We start from the raw sequence: 16,080 nt of genomic DNA, 5'->3' as shown, positions 1-16,080 counted from the left end.
GTCAAATGTTTGGACACACCTACTCATTCACAGGTTTTTTGTTATTTTTAATATTTTCTACATTGTAGTATAATAGTGAAGACATCAAAACTATGAAATACCACATACGGAATCATGTAGTAATCAAAAAAGTGTTAAGCAAATCAAAATATATATGTTATATTTTAGATTCTTCAAAGTAATCACCCTTTGCCTTGATGACAGCTTTGCACACTCTTGGCATTCTCTCAACCAGCTTCATGAGGAATGCTTTTCCAACAGTCTTGAAGGAGTTCCCACATATGCTCAGCACTTGTTGGCTGCTTTTCCTTCACTCTGCGGCCCAACTCATCCCAAACCATCTCAATTGGGTTGAGGTCGGGTGATTATGGAGGCCAGGTCATCTGATGCAGCACTCCATCACTCTCCTTCTTGGTCAAATAGCCCTTACACAGCCTGGAGGTGCGTTTTGGGTCATTGTCCTGTTGAAAAACAAAAGCTAGTCCCACTAAGTGCAAACCAGATGGGATGGCGTATCGCTGCAGAATGCTGTGGTAGCAATACTGGTTAAGTGTGCCTTGAATTCTAAATAAATCACAGACAGTGTCACCAGCAAAGCACCTCCACACCTTAACACCACCTCCTCCATTCTTCATGGTGGGAACCACACATGCAGAGATAATCCGTTCACCTGCTCTGCGTCTCTCAAATCTGGACTCATCAGACCAAAGGACAGATTTCCACKGGTCTAATGTCCATTGCTTGTGTTTCTTGGCCCAATCAAGTCTCTTCTTCTTTTTGGTGTCCTTTAGTAGTGGTTTCTTTGCAGCAATTCGACCATGAAGGCCTGATTAACGCAGCCTCCTCTGAACAGTTGATGTTGTGATGTGTCTGTTACTTGAACTCTGTGAAGCATTTATTTGGGCTGCAATCTGAGATGCAGTTAACTCTAATGAACTTATCCTCTGCAGCAGAGGTAAATCTGGGTCTTCCTTTCCTGTGGCGGTCCACATGAGAACCAGTTTCATAATAGAGCTTGATGGTTTTTGCGGCTGCACTTAAAGAAACTTTCAAAGTTCTTGAAATTTTCCGGATTGACTGATCTTCATGTCTTAAAGTAATGATGGACTGTTGTTTCTCTTTGTTTATTTGAGCTGGTCTTGACATAATATAGGTATATCTTCAGTATACCACCCCTACCTTGTCACAACACAACTAATTGGCTCAAACGCATTAAGGAAAGAAATTCCACAAATTAACAAGGCACACATGTTAATTGAAATGCATTCCAGGTGACTACCTCATGAAGCTGGTTGAGAGAACACCAAGAGTGTGCAAAGCTGTCATCAAGGCAAAGGGTGGCTACTTTGAAGAATCTCAAATATAAAATATATTTTGATTTGTTTAACACTTTTTTGGTTAGCACAAGTTTCCATATGTGTTATTTCATAGTTTTGATTTATTCACTACTTTTCTACAATGTAGAAAATATTAAAAATAAGGAAAAACCTTTWTGACTGGTACTGTATGTCTATTTTTAGTTGAATCTTGGGTTGAATTGAAACAAAAGCTGTTGATGACTTTGCATATGCTATATCGGCCTAAATAGTATCATGGATTATGTATGATTCATAAAGTGTAGTTACATTTCATTTGCTCTGTTACCTAGTCTTTGAAATGACTTCGATAGCAAAAGTGAATTTATAGAATTTTTAAGTGGAGGTTTCCAGTAAATCATTCTCACGATAGCACATTTGTAGAAGTCAGTGACAAATATCAAAGCTAAGCAGGGACAGGTTTGGTTAGAACCCTGAATGGAAGACCAAAGGGTAGTTGTTGATTGATCACTTCTCCAGTAGGAGGTGCTTCCCAGCCTTTAGTTTTTTTCTTCTTCTGATWGTGTATATAACGTTGAAGATCTGACATTTTTTCAGTCACAAATTAAACATATTTTATACAAGGTTTGTCTATGTTGAAAATTGGTTACCAAGTTTACATAATCCTGGGGTTGAAATTTCACCCTCAAAACAACAGTTTAAGTTGACGACTTTTTGCAAATCCAATGTATTTTAAACATATCACAATATGTTGACAAATTAAGATGAAACAACATTGATTCAGCCAGTTTGTGCCCAATGGAAAGACTTGTATGGAATGGGGTGCTCACCTGAGTAAACATATAGTCCAAAAAAGAAAAAGGTGATTGTATCTCCCATAAATACTGCAACAACAAGTCTTTAAAATACATGGTGCTCTTATTTTGCTCAGAAAAAACGTGTTGTTACAGTCTTTATGGAGGATACCACCATGTAAGGCCTTTGCACTGCTTGCAACGATCCTGTCCCCTTATCTTTTGAATGGGCTTGACGATTATATCATAACATTTGTGAAAACGTGGTCATTTAAGATATATATGTATAATTTTATATATATATATACAATTATATTAGTGTTTGTGGCTGAATTTACTTCTGCCTGATGCCTTTTATGACGTTTTTGCTCATTGAATAGCATTCAAAAAGTCTACAAAAGTCAGAAAACAACAAGGCTACTTCCTGGAAAACGACATGTCACTTTCATACGTATAGTGATCTAAGGTCTACGTGACTAGTGTCATAATACAATTGGCTCATTCATCCCCCCTCCTCTCCCATGTAACGATTGCCCAGGTTGTTGCTGTAAATGAGAATGTGTTCTCAGTCAATTTACCTGGTAAAATAAGGGTTAAAAATATAAATAAAATAATTTATAATAATAATGAAAAATCACTGTACAACTTGGAAAATACCCTACCGTGGTGTTCGGATTATTCAAGCTATGCAATGACATTGCCTTAATTGCCACCTGATGTAAGATAATGATGCAATCAATGACTGTTCATCAGATTCTCGACACTCAAAACATCAGTTTTCGAAGAAGAATCCCCTGTTTGTAATGAAAACGTTATCACATTTCCACATCAACAAACAACATGAAACATCCTCCCTATATCCGGCTGACTTGCACCATCACTTTGGTTCCCATACTGTATACAGTGGGGCAAAAAAGTATTTAGTCAGCCACCAATTGTGCAAGTTCTCCCACTTAAAAAGATGAGAGAGGCCTGTAATTTTCATCATAGGTACACTTCAACTATGACAGACAAAATGAGGGAAAAAAATCCAGAAAATCACATTGTAGGATTTTTAATGAATTTATTTGCAAATTATGGTGGAAAATAAGTAATTGGTCACCTACAAACAAGCAGATTTCTGGCTCTTACAGACCTGTAACTTCTTCTTTAAGAGGGCTCCTCGTCCTCACTCGTTACCTGTAATTAATGGCACCTGTTGAACTTGTTATCAGTTTAAAAGACACCTGTCCACAACCTCAAACAGTCACACTCAAACTCCACTATGCAAGAACCAAAGAGCTGCAAAGGACACCAGCAAACAAAATTGTAGACTGCCACCAGGCTGGGAAGACTGAATCTGCAATAGGTAAGCAGCTTGGTTTGAAGAAATCAACTGTTAGGGCAGCAATTTTGGGCTAGCCAATTTATTAGATAATGGTGACACGTAATGGGAAAAATGAACACTTATATGTTCCCCGCAATAGCGGTGGTGCAGAACGCCTTCGTTTAAATTCATTGTTTTGCTTTTTTAATTGCGATGTACTTTTCTTCTTCTTGGCTGGAAGTAGATGCTATGGTTGTCAAGGCTGGCAACAAGAAATTCGATGGCGAGCAAAAAGTGATGAAAATAACGAGAACAAAAGAAGGGAACGCAAAACATCTGAGAATGAAAGAATACCCAAGACCACACCTGATTAATCATTCCATTTTATTCCTCCCTCATATACTGCACGAGCTACCACGCAAGAAAATCTTCCACGGTATTCGCCGAGGTTCCAAATAAAACACACCATGATCACAAGAAACGAGTTGAGCAAAAATCCCAGAACCACACGGGAGAGGACCCTTAGTGAATGACCTTGCCAGAGAGCTGGGACCAAAGTAACAAAGCCCTACCATCGGTAACACACTACGCCGCCAGGACTCAAATCCTCAGTAGTGCCAGACGTGTCCCCCTGCTTTAAGCCAGTACATGTCAGGCCCGTTGAAGTTTGCTAGAGAGCATTGATGTTCCAGAAGAAAATTGGGGAGAATGTCATATAGTCAGAGTGAAACCAAAATTAATACTTTTTGGTAAAAACTCAACTCGTCTAGTTTTGGGAGGACAAAGAATGCTGAGTTGCCATCAAAGAAACCACCATACCTACTGCAAAGCATGGGGGTGGAAACATCATGCTGGGGCTGTTTTTTGCAAAGGGACCAGGACGACTGATCCGGTGTAGGAGAAAGAATGAATGGGGCCATGTATCGTGAGGTTTTGAGTGAAAACCTCCCTCCATCAGCAAGGGCATTGAAGATGAAACGTGGCTGGGTCTTTCAGCATGACAATCATCCCAACACACCGCCCGGGCAACGAAGGAGTGGCTTCGTAAGAAGCATTTCAAGATCCTGGAGTGGCCTAGCAGTCTCCAGATTTCAACCCCATAGAAAATCTTTGGAGGGAGTTGAAAGTCCGTGTTGCCCAGCAACAGCCCCCAAAACATCACTGCTCTAGAGGAGATCTGCATGGAGGAATGGGCCAAAATACCAGCAACAGTGTGCGAAAACCTTGTTGAAGACTTACAGAAAACGTTTGACCTCTGTCATTGCCAACAAAGGGTATATAACAAAGTATTGAGATAAACTTTTGTTATTGACCAAATACTTATTTTCCACCATAATTTGCAAATAAATTCATTAAAAATCCTACAATGTGATTTTCTGGATTTATTTTCCTCATTTTGTCTGTCATAGTTGAAGTGTACCTATGATGAAAATTACAGGCCTCTCTCATCTTTTTAAGTGGGAGAACTTGCACAATTGGTGGCTGACTAAATACTTTTTTGCCCCACTGTACATGCTTTTATTTATATGCAAAAGCTCCATGCGTATGGCGTGAATATATATTTTTTACACTAGTAATATGTGATTTGTAGGTGCATAGACCCCCTCACTGAMTAGCCTGTTTTGAGAAACTATTTCCTGTTTACGTTTACTAAATATGGTGTTGTTTCCTAGGCTAGTGCTGTTTGTTTAATATGGTGTTTTGTAAAAAGGCCTAGCAGCCTCACAATTACAATACAGGTGCCTGTGGCCTAAATTAACTACACAAAACTATGCATTTTAGTAGAGGTAAAGGTGTATAGCTGTCTCTTTATGTACTTCCAAATCACAGGAGGTTGGTGGCACCTTAATTGGGGAGGACGGGCTCATGGTAATAGCTGGAATGGTATGAGTGGAATGGTATCAAATACATCAAACACATGGTTTCCATGTGTTTGATGCCATTCCATTTGCTCTGTTCCAGCCACTATTATGAGATGTCCTCTCCTCAGCAGCCTTCTGTGTTCCAAATGTGCATGTCTTAAACTTACAAAAACCTGGGTTTTAGGCCTAATACTTTCACCAAGTTGCATTACATGTGCTACGTGCCTCTAACAGGGGGTCAAAACTATTGCATCATATTTTATTGGTATTGTGGTCATGGCATTGCATTAATTAGGGGAAATTATTTTGTTGACATGGCTTGGTGTCATAATTTTATCCTTATTCATCAAGTAGTACACAACCGCCTTGTCAGACCATGAGTGATAAACGTGTGTGTGTGCACTGTGTGTGTGCACTGTAAGTGTGTGTGTACTGTAAATGTGTGGTGTCCTCATTAAAAACTGGTGACTCCATACTAATCTAACATAGATGGAATTGACAACGAGGCGACAGAGTGTTAGTCCAGAGTGTTTGTCCACAATTAGTCCAGTGTTCGCTAAATAATTTCCTTTCCAAAAATGTAATAAAAGTTGAACAACTTCAGCCATATTCTCCTCAACAGCACACAAGAACTAATAATAATGTATTTATTTATATAAAAGCATACACTGACACATTTTGATGTCTTTGACTTGTCGCAGCCCCCTGATGTGGAGTTGCAATGAAGAAGATATGAAATTAGAATGATTGTTGTTCAAATTCCATGGAATGATTGTCATTCTGGTGACTGAGTGATGGACAAACTTCCTGTCTGAGGAAAGGATGGGTAGAGTTTGTCAGGGGATTGTGGGTTGTTTGAGAACCACAATGGAGTCACTGTGGGTCAGCCCTGCTGGCAGGGGATTCGTCACTAACTGGATTTCCATTGGTACTGAACAGTCTTTACCCTGGCCTGGTCAGGAGCCATGGGGAGGCCAATTCCAAACAGCTACAGACAGACAGACAGACAGACAGACAGACAGACAGACAGACAGACAGACAGACAGAACAGACAAGGCAGCAGACAGACAGACAGACAGACAGACAGACAGACAGACAGACAGACACACAGACACACACACACACACACACACACACACACACACACACACACACACACACAACACACACACACACACACACACACACAACACACACACGAACAGTCATAGCTTTGCCCATGCAGAGTATAAACTCAGGTTGCAAAGAATTATATCACTAATAACATCAGATTTGCAGCCTAGGTCAACTGAAGTCTGTACAAGACAAATATTCACCTTATTAGAATATGATAGATTTTTCTTCGTTTTTTACAATCCCTTTGGCACTAATTTCGGAACCTTGATGTCATTTTCAAAACTCTAGACACAAAACTCACAACCAATGATCAAAATGCTAATTTTTCAAAACTCTAACACTTTTTCCAATTGCTTGGATACAATACACATAAAGCTAAGATCATTTGTTCATTGAACTAAAATCACCTGTTCAAAATGACACAACTTCACATCAAAGTATTACCATTTCAAAATGCAATTCACACATTACATCTGAGATGACTGTCTATTCATTTCATTACAATGATCTAACTATCAATTGATACAACTGCTCAAAATGATAAGTAATTGATGCGTTACTCTTAATGCATAGTTTTATGGAAACTGACGAACAATATTCCATGTTTAGATCATGAAAGTTTCAGGATAACGAGATCCATGGACACCAATTACCGTGGAACATGAACCAATTGGACTACATTATCTATGGATGTAATATTTCATCATCATTCTTTATCAGACACAGTTTCTATGGTACCATGTACCACTTTTCCAGACCATGTTTTCAGATTTGACATTACTGTACACTCACCGGCCATTTTATTAGGTACACCTATCTACACACACACAGACAGTACTGGGTAGGACCCCCTTTTGCCTCCACAACAGCCTGAATTATTCACGGTGTTGTATGTTAAGAGATGCCCTTCTGCACACCACTGTTTTAAACAGCTGTGATTTGAGCATTTGTGGCCTTTCTGTTAACTTGAATGAGTCTGGACATTCTCCTCTGACCTCTCTCATTAACAAGGTGTTTTTGCCCACAGAACTGCCGCTCACTGAATGTGTTTTGTTTATCGCACCATTCTCTGTAAACTCTAGAGACTGTAGTGCGTAAAAATCCCAAGAAGGCAGCTGTTTCTGAGATGCTGGAATCACCATGTGTGGCATCAACAATCATACCACGGTCAAAGTTGCTTAGATTACGCATCTTGCCCGTTCTAATGTTTGGTCGAACAACATCTAAAGCTCTCTACTCTATATACTCTATATATTGAGTTGCAAGTAGCCACATGATTCACTGTTTGAATGTAATCGTCATTGATGAGCTAAATCAGGTCTGTAGAGCTGATGGCATGACCTATGTCATTGTGTGGGATAATGTCAGGTTCCACCATGCTCAAATGGTGCAAGCATGGTTTCAGGCCCATCCACAATTTACCACCCTGTGGTGATCCTTTCCTTAACCCGATTGAGGATTTTTTCTCCACATGGAGGTGGAAGGTATATGATAGGCGCCCTCACGAACAAGCCACCCTTCTCCAGGCTATGGATGACACATGTAATGACATCACGGCAGACCAGTGTCAGGCCTGGATTCACCATGCCCGAAGATTCTTCCCAAGATGTTTGGCTAATGAAAACATCCATTGTGATGTGGATGAGAACCTGTGGCCAAATCCACAAGACAGGGTTGATGGAAATATAGAAGTACAGTAATCAATCTTTTGTTTGGCTTTTTACAGTAAGCCAGSTGAGGAACACTGCAGTTGACSTTTAACTGMTTTTTCTTTTTTTGTAGCTAATWATTTTTGCTTTGATTCAAAGAAACCTATGTTGTGATTTTATTGTATTTCATCAATAAATGTCATATTTTGTTCAATGATTCCACTGTGTCTGTAGTATTCTCTCTACTAGTCCTTTTACAGTGATGTATTTACGTGTAGTAGCATAATGAAACATGTATCACATATTTTGTACTACAATATTTAATGATTGTACGAACAACTACACAGTGAAACTATCGGTATCTTGTGTGTGGGTGATCTAAATGAATGGTCCTATGGTATTTCATGATAAATTAGTTATTTGAACCAATGATTCTGCAAGTGCAAGGTTTCTTTAACGATATGAATGCACAATGCAATGTTTTGAACATTGGACAGCCTGTGTTACAAGTGATGACCGTTTTGAGTTTTGTGTCTAGAGTTTAGAAAAATGACCACAAGGTTCTGAAATTAGTGCCAAAGTGATTGTTAAAAACTGTAATCAGCCCTTCAATGTTGAGCCAAAGACAGCTTTGTGTGTGTGTGTGTGTGTGTGTGTGTGTGTGTGTGTGCGTGTGTGTGTGCGTGTGCGTGTGCGTGTGCGTGTGTGTCACGTAAAGGCCTAAGTTCCTTTGATTGAGTCACATTTCCACAGAAAAATTGTATATGTAAAAATGGTCAAATCATGTCGTAATTCTCAACAGAGGTGATTCAACATATTCATATCAAGTAATGAATATTGATTACCTCATTGACGCTGACCTCATAGCCTACTCCAACTATAATAGTCACTATATCCGTTATCATGTTTCTTACATGCCCTGATTCGGAGCCAACCCAGATACTCGCCGTGGGACCGTTCTGAACCCGCCCAAATAGCGTCATCATCCTAAAAACCCGCCTCACTGCTTCCCTGGGGTCGATCATTTCCAAACATCCTCCCCCTTCAGCGGAAATAGCCGAGCCTAGGATAAAAACCGAGAGAAGCACAGCAGTTATCACACTTCATCTTCAATATCCGCCGATGACAATTGTTTCTAGAGGGAGATTCAGAACTAGCAACATACCATACACAAGGACAAGGTAAGGATATTCATTTTAATATGTAACCACACATTGTTTTCCAGATTTTAATTGTTATTTACTGGCTATGCTAAAAGTCATAGTGATTGCATTAGGCTACAACATTTGCTGATTGTTTTCTGTGAAGCATGCCGGGTCAAATTTGATTTCAAATGGAATGCCAAATGATTTCAGTAATATTCGAATGGAATGTCAAATACATTTCAGTAAACAACGTGACGTTTTAAATAATTTTTGTGTATCTAATTTTCCCAAGCATTTGTGCATAGTTTTTAAAGCTGAATGAATGCATGGAGGCTATTATATTGATTAGGCTATATTATTATGAGCGCAGTCTCACATACAGACAGTAGGCTGTGGTTTCGGATGCTTGTAGGTGCTTATATCTTCTCTAGATGAGATTACGTCGTTTATTCTACACTTTATTGTGTCCCTTAATTTACTTTACCAGGAATATGGACCAATTCAATCCATTCTAGATATAACGTATGTCCTATGGGGAAGTGTGTTGGAGGGTATTGGAGGGTATATACGCAGGTATATGCCGTATACCCACTTTTTTTGTGGGCATTGTGTGCTCACTTCTTAATCCCCATGATGCGTATCAAAGTAAAGTAGTGGAGGTATGCGACATATCAATTAATAAGGCTGATGGAACAGATCAGAATGGTTAGTTTAAAATGTTGATCAACTATTAGTTCTTCACATGTGATGCACAGCAAGGTGCACACGGCGGTGGTAGACCTACGCGCAAATGTTCCAAGAAAAACTGTAGGCTATTGACTTTATTTTTTATGTTCGATTCGGTACCAACACAACACGTTACACGCATCATACGCGGACCACATGCCTCCCAGGGGGTAGTTCGGTTACACCCTCCATCGGTTGAATGGTGTCAGTAAACCTCGGCATTTTTTATCCCATATCGTAGACTTAATGAAAGTTTAACAAATGTACCATTTTGAAAATACACATACATCGCATACTTAATAATACCATTTATTCCACATTGGAGACTCAATTAAAGGAACGTTTCAAATATGTAGTCAGCAAACTCAATTTATTTATGAAATACAAATACTCAATTGATTAATCAATCAAATGTATTTTATAATGCCGTTTTTACATCAGCAGTTGTCACAAAGTGCTTATAACGATACCCAGCTTAAAAGCGCAAAGAACAAGCAATGCAGATGTAGAAGCACAGTGGCTAGGAAAAACTCCCTTGGAAAACAGGAACCTAGGAAGAAACGCAGAGAGGAACGAGGATCAGGGGGGTGGGCAGTCCTCTTCTGGCTGTGCGGGGTGGAGATTATAAGAGGAAATGTCCGTTAAGGCCAGATCTTTCTTCAAAATGTTCAGACATTCATAGATGACCAGCAGGATCAAATAATAATCACAGTGGTTATAGAGGGTGCAACAGGTCAGAACCTCAGGAGTACATGTAAGTTGGCTTTTTATAGCCAAGCATTCAGAGGTCGAGAGAAAGCTGGTCGAAACAGCAGGTCCAGCACAAGGTAGCACGTCCATTGTACAGGTCAGGGTTCCAACTACTCCACTATCTATGTTATTGATTAGAACATTTTCATTGTGCCATTTTTAAAATGTAACCCTCCAAATGTACTTACATCACATAATGGCATTTATCCTATATTGGGGACTCAATTAAAGGACCCTTTCAAATATGTAGTCAGCAAACTCAATGGATTAAGGGCAGAAAGCAAATATTTTCACTCTTGGCTGCTATTGTGTAGGCTAGTTATGCTCTGTTACTTGCAGAGCATGTAGCTCTCGTGCATTTCATGTCTATGCCATTTTCTTCTCACCTGATGGTGGATGTCTCCACACCTTGGCACATGTAGGCTATGTGCACTCTTAGGAGAAAAAAAGGGTTCTTCGGCTGTCCCCATAGGAGAACCCTTTGAAGAACCCTTTTTGGTTCCAGGTATAACCCTTTAGGGTTTCATATAAAACCCTTTCCACAGAGGGTTCTACATGGAACCCAAAAGGGTTCTAACTGGAACCAAAAAGGGTTCTACTATGGGGACAGCCGAATAATCATTTTGGAACCCTTTTTTCTAAGAGTGCGGGGAAGTGAAGAGTGACTGAACCAGCCAAGAGCTATAGTGCAATAGTCACCTAGTGCTTACTTGGTGATCAAGTCAAATACAGCTGACCATACCCTGCCACATCTATCTCTTCCACATTCCACTCTCCTCTTCTATCCAACATCTTTCACACCCACACTCATCTCACTCTTTCTCCATCCCACCACATCACTCCATTTCTCTCTTCATCCCTCTCTCCACCTGATGCTCTTGCATTCTTTCACTACTGTAAACCCCCTCTCCATCCCTCCACCTGTCTCCATTCTTCTCTCTTTATCCCCCTCTCCACCTGATACTCCCCCCACATTCTGTTTCATACCGTCATCCCTCTCCCACCTCTCTCTTTCCATTCATCTCATTACCCCTCCCTTCACCTGATACTCCCATTGCATATACTGTATCACTTCGTCATCCGTCAGTTCACTCAGTAATCCACAGCTCTGGAATGAGATCATTCAAAAATTTCTTGTTGCAATAGTTCACATTCAAAAACTACAATAACAAGTGAAAGCAGTTGTGAATCGGTGTTCCTTCAGATAACAGAACAGAGATTACACTGAGAAAATGTTTATAGGAATGTGGTTCCCTGGAGTTAGCTGGGTGTGTGTGTGTGTAAGTGTGTGTGTGTTGGTTCCACCATTTGCCTGACTAGCCCTGTATAGAATTGTAGGTTTAAAGCAGCTAGTTTAACTTGGGAATTCCTCTGGATAGCAGTTGTCAATACTAGAGCGCACCCCTATTGTGTTCCGATACAAGGTGACTGAACAAGACAAACCTGAGGTGGCTCACATGCACCACCTACAGGACAGGGTCACTTCCAGGAACTGGCTGACCATTAAGGGGCAGTATAGTAGTCCAAACTCAGCAATGTTGCTTAGTAACAAGTTGATCCCGGACCATTAATTACGAATCAGTGCATTTAGTGCATTCTTTGTGGTGGCTGGGCTGGTGTTTTAGGCCAGGGGGCCTCTCAGTGCTTTGGCTAACCTGATTCACAGGTCAAGAGCCCGGTATAGCAGTCATAGCTCCAGCCAAGTACCTTACTATCCCTAAGTAACACATAGTGTCATGACAGTGTTAGATCAGTTGTCATAAGCAGACATCAGCTCTCATGACATGTGTTATATCTTTATTATGACACAGTCACTAACATAGTATAGACCTTATGACAGAGGGTTCAAGTGTTGGGAATAACATATCCAGTGTCTCTTCCCCAAAAAGTAATGTGGCGACATGGAAAATAAGGCTATTTTAGAGTATTGGAACCAAACCTAAAGAAGAGAAGGAAAGGAAGATAATTAMCTAGAACCAAACCAGAGTTCTGTGTCATTGTTTATCACACTGGTTCAATGTGATGCTAATCAGATTACGCCTATGGCTGCCTGCTTTCTCAGTGAAGAATAAACACTTATAACTGTGTTAAACACATGCCATCATGTGCCCATGTGCCCACAGTCACATACGCCCATCCATACACACACAACTTCCTCTGTCTACAACTATTTACTTAATTTTTATTAAATTCATGAAGCTTTATCGGTATGAAAAGTGAAGGAACTTACATCGCCACATCATATTTTACCAACAGCAACATCAGTACCAAGGTTTGGTACACTTTAAAGATGTTTCCTGTTTCTTTGTCCTCGTTCTAGCAGCTGTAGGTCAGTATTTCAAAACATCCTTCTATTCAGTTTGATCACTGTTCAGATTTTTGACTAGACATTTTACATTTACATTGGAGTCATTTAGCAGACGCTCTTATCCAGAGCGACTTACTAACTGCATTKATTTTAAGATAGCTAGGTGGGACAACCACACATCACAGTCATAGTAAGTCAATCATTCCTCAATAAAGTAGTTATCAGCAAAGTCAGAGCTAGTCAGTTGGAAAAAAGTGTGAGTGTTAGTTCACAGGTCGGGGTGAGCAGGGGTTAATGTAGGATTATTTAAGATACTATTTGCATGGTAAGGTTGAACACCAGGCGGGCTACAGCGTTCTGGATAAGTTGCAGGGGTTTGATGACACAAGTGGGGAGTCCAGCCAACAGCGATTTGCAGTACTCCATACGGGAGAAGACAAGTGCCTGGATTAGGAACTGCGCCGCTTCCTGTGTGAGGTAGGGTCGTACTCTAAGGATGTTGTAGAGCATGAACCTACAGGAGCGAGTCCCTGCTTTGATGTTTGCAGAAAACGACAGGGTCATGCCAAAGTTCTTCGCACTAGGAGGGGGACACCGTGGAGTTATCAACCGTGATGGAGAGGTCTTGGAAAGGACATCCCCGGGAGGAAGAGCAGCTCTGTCTTGTCGAGGTTGAGCTTGAGGTGGTGGGCTGACATCCAAATGGCGATATCTGCTAGGCACGTTGAGATGCATGTCACCACCTGGGTGTCAGTAGGGGGGGAGGACAAAAGTATATAGTTGAGTGTCTTCCGTATAGCAATGATAGTAGAGACCATGTGAGGATATGACAGAGCCGAGTGACTTGGTGTATAGAGAGAAGAGAAGAGGGTCTAGAACCGAGCCCCGGGGAACACCAGTAGTGAGGGTACGTGGTGCAGACAGAGATCCTCTCCACGTCACCTGGTAGGAGTGGCCTGCCAGGTAGGGTGCAATCCAAGAGTATGCAGAGCCTGAAACGCCCAGCCCTGAGAGGGTGGAGAGGAGGATCTGATGGTTCATGGTGTTGAAGGCAGTAGATAGATCTAGGAGGATGAGAACATGTACACAGTCAGCTTTCTTTCTTACTTCCCTCGAGAGGTGAAATGGCCGCTGATTAGTCTCTACCTGCTGTACCAGTACTGTGGTCACTGGTCAGCAAATCACACATCCTTACTGTACAGGTCAGCTAGCTAGACTCATCCTCACACAGACTGACAGGGGGAGAAGGTGTGTGTGTGTGTGTGTGTGTGTGTGTGTGTGTGTGTGTGTGTGTGTGTGTGTGTGTGTGTGTGTGTGTGTGTGTGTGAATATTAGTGCTGGTATGAGGCTGATGCTGACTCAGTCTATCACTGGTTAAGCTCCAATCACAGTTTTCAACAGCCTCATCTTCTCACCATAACTCAGACTTGACCTACTGTTGTAAGAGAGCTGTTTCCTCTAGCACTCATGGGTGTGTAGGGAATATATTGTCATACAACACAGTCAATGACCAAAAACAACCTCTTTGGCCTCATTGGTGGAATGTTGTTAATATTTTTCATAATTTCATAATTTCATAATTAATAACGTTTTGTTTTTAAAGATGGAAATCCTGTGTTTCTATGTCAAACAGTTTTGTTATATTTTAGTGTTCTGTGATGTACTGTATATAAAGTGTAATATTGGGATGCAAACTCAAAATGTAATACATTTCAACTCTATATCTGACATGGTAAAGGTGTCTTCTTTTTTAAGCCCATAACCATGTGTATGCGGTGTATACTATTGTTTCAAAGTAGATTTGTTCAAGACTACCAAGAATCACTCTGTGTGACCCTGATTTAGACCACTGCAGTAAAAGGTTTTAAACTCTCATCAACAAAACAACATGCTGACTTTTAAGAGATGTTCTTGTTATCTTGTAAACTCCTACCAACATAATAAGGGTGTGCAATTGTGTCTGTTTGTGTGTGAGAGAGTGTGTGTGTGTGTGTGTGTTTTAGTGTGGGTTTAAACATGTGCATGTGTGTCTGTTGGCTCTTGTAAGAGCTGGTTTAGTAGGATCATTGCCAGACCACAAACCAGTCCTACACAGACACACTGCATTGTGGGATTGTCAGACAGCAGCTGATAATCCTGTGGTGTCTGACGGCACCCACACGTTTGTGTGTGTGTGTATTTGTGTGTGATAGAAACATGTTCATGATGGAGGACAGGCACTAGGCGTGTGTGTGACAGATAAAACATGGAAGTGAGTGACGTCAGGCACACAGGCTTAATGTTGGCAGGAAACATATGGCCTGGTCTGATAGGCCAGGGGGAGGGACAGTAGGGGACCAGAGCAACTCTGCCAAAGAGGCTCAGCTAGGGGTAGCCCAAATAAACCAGGAGTGACAAACAACTGGCTTGAAAGGGGGGGGTTTACTCTGCTCTTGTTTTCGTTGTGTGTGTGTGTGTTAGTTGTGTGTGTGTGTGGTGGTCGTGTGTGTGTGTGTGTGTGTGGTGTGTGTGTGTGTGTGGTGTGTGTGTGTGTGTGTGTGTGGTGTGTGTGTGTGTGTGTGGTGTGTGTGTGTTGGGTGTGTGTGTGTGGTGTGTGTGTGGTGTGTGTGGTTGTCGTTAGGTAAGGTTATGTATTGGTCTTGGTCTTGGTCCCAATGAATGACCACAGTGCTGGAGTCTTCCTCAAATCTCTTTTCACTCTCTTCCATTTTTCTTTAACTTTAAGATTTTCTCTTTTGTCATTCCGTCTGATCTTCCCTTTCTCCCTCTCTCTCTCTCAAAGGGTGAGTCTGGTATGTCACATTGAACACGAGAGGCATTAGGCCTAAAAGGGTTCTTGCAGTGCATCTCTAGTCTGATGTTGCGTTTACAGAGTAGAACTAGATTAATTTACATTTATTCTGCCTTATTGTATTTGCAGTTGACTGTGATATGTATTTGTCTTACCTTCCCTAGTTGAATGCACTGATTGTAAGTCGCTCTGTGAAATGACTAAATGTAAATGTAACGTAAATTCCATTAGCAGATGCTCTTATCCAGAGCATCCTTCAGTATTACCAAATAGCACGATCATCACACCTTCACCAATCACACACATTATGGTAGAGA

General features: G+C 40.9%; 1 long non-coding RNA gene across 1 annotated transcript in view; it reads left to right on the top strand.

Annotated features, from left to right (window-relative positions):
* Positions 1-9,062: 9,062 nt before the first annotated feature.
* Positions 9,063-16,080, top strand: part of LOC111958181 (uncharacterized) — a 9,422-nt gene continuing 2,404 nt past the window's right edge. The window contains exon 1 of the long non-coding RNA XR_002876495.2: positions 9,063-9,224. This is a non-coding gene — a long non-coding RNA (uncharacterized lncRNA). The remainder of the gene's footprint in view (positions 9,225-16,080) is intronic.

The sequence above is a fragment of the Salvelinus sp. IW2-2015 genome, linkage group LG33 (assembly GCF_002910315.2).
Source record: "Salvelinus sp. IW2-2015 linkage group LG33, ASM291031v2, whole genome shotgun sequence".
Taxonomy (NCBI): Eukaryota; Metazoa; Chordata; class Actinopteri; order Salmoniformes; family Salmonidae; genus Salvelinus; species Salvelinus sp. IW2-2015.
The sequence above is the reverse complement of the archived record's forward strand: the minus strand, read 5'-3'. Positions and strand labels throughout refer to the sequence as shown.